A 6224-nucleotide genomic window follows, 5' to 3' on the forward strand; every position below is an offset into this window, starting at 1 on the left:
CAGCAGGGGGGTGGGGGTGTGATGAATTGGGCGATTGGGATTGACATGTATACACTGATGTGTATAAAACTGATGACTAATAAGAACCTGCTGTATAAAAAAAATAAAAATAAATAAAATAAAATAAATTTATTTAAAAGAATATATATTAAATATATTATATATAAATAACTGAATTATTTTGGTATACACATACAACGAACACAACACTGTAAATCAAGTATACTGAAATTTTTTTTAAATTCTGAACTAGAAACCGCATACACACAAAGAAGTGTAAGACTTGTATACTGAAAACTACAAAGCACTACTGAGGGAAAGTAAAGAAGACCTAAATAAATGGAAAGACACCCCATGTTCATGAATTGGAAGACTATATTGCTAATATGGCAATACTATCCTAATAATTCACAGGTTCAGTGCAATCCTCATCAAAATTCCAACTCCCTGGTTCACATAAATGGAAAAGCCTATCCTAAAGTTCCTGTGGAAATGTAAGGGACCCAGAATAGCCAAAAATCTTGGAAAAGAAAAATAAAGCTGAAGTACTCATTCACCGATTTCAAAACTTAAAATAAAACTACATTAATGAAAACTGTATGATATTGGCATAAGGACAGACATATAGGTCAATGGTATAGAATTTTTACTCCAGAAATAAACCCAGATATCTATGTCAAATGATTTTTGACATGGATGCCAAGACAATACAGTAAGGAAATAACAATCTTTTCAACAAATGGTGCTGGGACAAATGGAAATCTAAGTGCAAAAGAATGAAGTTGGACCCATAGCTCACACCATAAATAAAAATTAACTCAGGGAGTTCCCTGGTGGCCTAGTGGTTAAGATTCCAGGCTTTCACTGCCGTGGCCCGGGTTCAGTCCCTGGTTGGGGAACTGAGATCCCACAAGCTGCATGGCAAGGACCAAAAAAAAAAAAAAAGGACTCAAAATGTATCAAACTTAAATGTAAGAGCTAAAATTATAAAACTCTTAAGAGAAAACACAGGTATAATTTTTGTGACCTTGGATCAGGTAATGGTTTCTTAGATGTGACACATGAATTATAAGCAAGCAAAGGGAAAAGAAAAGATTAACAGGATTTCATTAACATCAAAAACTTTTGTGCATCAAAGGACACCATCAAGGAAAACCACAGAATGGGAGAAATATTTTCAAGTTATATATCTGATAAAGATCTAGTATCCAGGATATAAAAAAGAATACATATCTTATATCTCAATAAAAAGACAACCTAATTTTAAAATGGACAAAGGATTTAAATAGGTATTTCTCCAAAGAAGATAAAGAAATGGCCAATAAAAACATGAAAAGATGTTCAACATCGTTAGTCATTATGCAAATGCAAATATAAGCCACAAGAAGATAACACATCACACACCATAGGATGACTATAATAATAAAAAAGTAGAAAATAGTAAGTGGTGACAAGGGTGTGAAGAAATGGGAACTGTCATACATTGATGGTGGGAAAGTAAAATGGTGCAGCCACTGTAGGAAACAGTGTAACAGTTTCTACAAAAGTTAAACACAGAGTTACCATATGATCCAGTAATTCTACTCCTAGGATAACCAAGAGAATTGAAAATATCTGTTCACCCAAAAATTTGTACACAAATGTTCATAGTAGCATTATCTACAATAATCAGAAAGTGGAAACAACTCAAATGTTCATCAACTGCCAAATGGATAAACAAAATGTGGCATATCCATACAATGGCATATTATTTAGCTCTAAAAAGTAATGAAATACTAATACATGCTACAACATGGATGAACCTTGAAAACATTATGTTAAGTGAAAGAAGCCAGACACAAAAGACCACATTTTATATGATTCTATTTGTATGAAGTGTCCAGAATAAACAAATCTACACAGGCAGTAAATAGATTAATGCTTGCCAGGGACTGTGACGGTGGGTGAGAGGGGGAGAATGGGGAATGACTGCTAAAGGACACAGGGTTTGTTTTAGGGGTGATGGAGACATTCTGGAATTAGATAAATGATGGTTGCACCACCTTGTTGTGCAATACACTAAAACCACTGAATTATATACTTTAAAAAGGTGAAATTTATAGTATGTAAATTACATCTCAATAAAAAGATAAATTTTTTAAAAAAGGTTAGATCTACCCCATTTTTGAAGATGATGGAGAGGTCTCAGCCTTGTAAAACCATGTGCACACCCCTCAGGATCTACTTTCATCTCTCCTTCTGGTCACTATACCAATAAATAAAGTCAAGTTACAATATAATCTGACTAAAGAAGTAGTGGGCCTAATAAGGGAAAACCAGACTATACACTGAAGAAGCTATAGGACCTAGTCAAAATATTCCATCAGGATCTAATTATTGGGTCTGGATCCTAAGGATGCTGGTTCAAGGTGGGAGGTAGAGATGGGGTGCCTGTGACATGTAAAATTGGCATGACTCTGTTTATGCTCACCTTGGGCCACATCTCTTTTCACACACAATGTGAACCACTCACAGCTCTGATCATTAGGAGGATTTCCAAAACACTGCATTTCAGAACCATTTCCAGTAGCAATATATTTTCAAGTTGCACCCATATTTTGAGCTAACCCATTCATGAATCAATCTCAGCTATTTTCCACTTCTAAATAAATGGAAAGACACCCCCTGTTCATGAATTGGAAGACTATACTGCTAACACAGCACTACTATGCAAATAATCTACAGGTTCAGTGCAATCCCTATCAAAATTTCAACTTCCTTGTTTACATAAACAGAAAAGCCTATCATAAAGGTCCTACTGCTGGGCCTGTCCTATCTTATGATGTGGTGGGTCTGACAGACATGAACTCAATGGGCAGCTTTGTTGAATAATCACTTGACATTCCAAGGTTAAACACTCAATTTCTACCACAAATACTCCATTTCTAACTTCCTGCTATAGGACCCATTTAAAGTTGGCCAACTTGTTTTAGCTGGTAAACAGGTAGGGGCAGATAATGGGATATGCTGCTCTGGACCAACTACTGGATATTTCAAGACTTCACCAATGTGGCAGGACCCTGAATTTTTACAATCTAGCTATGATCAAAGGGTCAACTGGTCCTATCACACAGTCTACCACCCAGAAAATGGTAGCCTGATACAGTAGAGGAATGATCTCTTGAACATTCCAGTAAGGTGTTAGCTTGAACATTATAATTATACTCTGCAAAGACAAGGGTATCTTCCAGGATGTATTCTACAACCCAAAATCGACAACCATAATATGTAGAATACATGGGTCTGGGAACCCTGGGGTGGAAATAGGAATGACTCCACTTAATGCCACTCAGAGTGACCCCCTTGGAGAATTTCTGTTTCCTATCTACATTTATAGGCTCTGTGGGTCTAGAGCTACACTACCCAATAAGGTAGCCACTAGCTATGTGTGGCTGTTTACATTTAAATGTAATTAAATTAAATTAAAAATTAATTTCCTTAGTTGTACTAGTCACATTTCAAGTGCTCAACAGCCACATAAGAAAGTGGCTACCATAATAAATAGCACAAATACTAAACATTTCCATTACTGCAGAATGTTCTATTGGACAGAACTACTCCACAGGACCTGGTTACGAGAATAGAAAGCTTCTACTAGGGGATAAAGAGAATCCTACTGAAATTTAAGCTATGGCTACTGCACTGTCACTTGAAGCACTTTATGCCAAGAGACTAGGAAGCAATAAAAGGAATCACTTTACTGACAGGGGTCACTGACCCTGATCATCAAGAGGAGACAGTGTTGCTGTTACATAATAGAGATAGGGAAGAATATGGTGCTCAGGTGATCCACTGGAGGGTTTCTTGGAACCTTCAAATTTTAATAGTAAATGGACAAGTGTATCATTCATGGCCTCAAAAGGTAATGGTAAACAGGGGCTCAGACTCCCCAAGGATGAGGGTTTGGGTCAGACTAACAGGAGCGCCACCTACTCCAGCGGAGGTACAAGCCTGACAAAGGAATGAAGAACACCTTCATATTTCCTGTGTAGTAACATGACAATGACTCAAGGTCCAAATGAGCATGCCCCAATGCTTTGTTACTATGCAAGTCTCTTTGAAACACTGAAACAACTGCCATATCTAAGGGTTGAGAGATCAGGATTGTCTGAGATTAGATTCCTGTAACTAAGAAAATGGTGGCTGAAATTGAAAGGGTTACTTCCAAAATATTTTTTTTTACCAAGTTTTTCTCTGTCTCAGAGCCTTTGCACTTGCTATTCTTTTTGCCTAGAATACTCATCTTCCAGATCTTTCACACAGCTGGCTCATTATCATTCCAATATCACCTCCTTAAAAGAGGTTCTCCCTGATCAACAAAATCTTCCAACACAGGTATTTTTCTTTACACTATTATAATTCTTTCATAAGACTTCTAAAATGTGTATTCATGTTATTTATTGATTTTTAATTTTCTTATTTATTGTTCAATTCGACCACTTTAATTTAATCTTCACAAGGGCAGACACTTTGGTGGTTTTATTCACTGCAACATCCTCAGCACGTAAGAACAATGCCTGATACATTGTAGGTGCCAATAAATATTTTCTAACTGACTGTTGCAGAGACTAACAAAATTAGATTAGAAATTAGGGACAGGTTATTTCAATACCTTTAACTGACCAATAAGCCAATGGGGACAAAAAACCTAAAGGAAACAACCTGCCAAGTATATGCAGCTAGTTTCTAGTAGATTCAGCATCAGAATCTTGGTTTGGGGGTATTAAAGGCCCTGCTCTTTCCACTGAATCATCGATATAAAAGTAAATAACAAATACTGCAACTGTTCTAAGAATGTGGCAAGCAGTGCTGAAGCCATATGCAGAAGGCAAAGAAAGTGAACTATACTTAATATCAACTTTAAATACTATACCTACCACCTCTTGTCTGTGCAATTATTAGAGAAGCAAACAGAACAACTCCCAAATATAATGGCAGCAGCAAAGACTGGGAGGGCTAGGAACATAGTTAATTCACAAGAGAACTCAAACTACATTTCTTTACCACCTTCTCTTCTAAATCCTTTACCAATGCTTCTTTTTTTTTTTTTTGCGGTACGCAGGCCTCTCACTGTTGTGGTCTCTCCCGTTGTGGAGCACAGGCTCCGGACACGCAGGCTCAGCGGCCATGGCTCACGGGCCCAGCCGCTCCGCAGCACGTGCGATCTTCCCGGACCAGGGCATGAACCCGTGTCCCCTGCATTGGCAGGCGGACTCTCAACCACTGCACCAACAGGGAAGCCCACCAATGCTTCTTGACGTACCATAAGGGCACTGCTCCAACGTTCATGCTGGAGAAAAGATGTGGGGATAATTGCTGTTGATAATCTGTACCTAGAACAATAGTCCTAAAAGGCCTTACACTCATTTTGTAATTAATGATTTTTCTTATTTTATCTTGGCAAAAACAGGGTATTTACACATTGTGACTACTGCCCATTATACTAAAGTAGACTACCCATGTCCCTTTTCTAAGTTATAATTACTCACTGCAACAAACAGAACAAGTCATACTCAAAAAATTCCTGAAAGAAAACTTTGTCCAAATCAAGCTTTCTTTTCTTTTTTTTGCTTAGTAAGTGATGATTAAAAGAACAGAGAAGGATCTTCATACTGTATCAGCCTCAAATTGGGTATAGCAGAATTTCAATATTGACAATCACTTCCTTCCAAAAGGAATGAATAAGAATGAGTCAGAAATCTTTCCCCTTTGAATCAGTCATTAGTTATGAACAAAAGTCTCTGGGACTGTCCCCCACGAAGGTGGGGTCTAAATCTGCTATAACTTTGGAATTAAGATATCTTAAAAGCAGTGTGATAATATCTGCATATTATTTGATACAACTTTGGGTAGAGAAGGAGAGACAGTAGAAAAATGCCTATTATATGCATCTAGGAATCCTGAGGGGTTTTTTCCTCATTGCTTACTTTAAAAATTAGCTTAAAAATCAAATAATTACTTTAAGAATTAAAAAATTAGCCCTAGTCCAGAGGAGGAAATCACACCCGACTAGCAAAATAAATGGTTCTAGATCTTTACTCCCCAATGAAGAGACTGACAACATAAGGAGTAACAGAATGAAGAGGTGCTGTGTAATATAAAGAAATCCCCCAGGTGATTCTGCAACTCTTCCCTTTCCCTCATTTCCCCTCCTATTTTTTTTTTTTTTTTTTTGTGGTGCGCGG

This window comes from Physeter macrocephalus, chromosome 8 (assembly GCF_002837175.3).
Source record: "Physeter macrocephalus isolate SW-GA chromosome 8, ASM283717v5, whole genome shotgun sequence".
NCBI lineage: Eukaryota > Metazoa > Chordata > Mammalia > Artiodactyla > Physeteridae > Physeter > Physeter macrocephalus.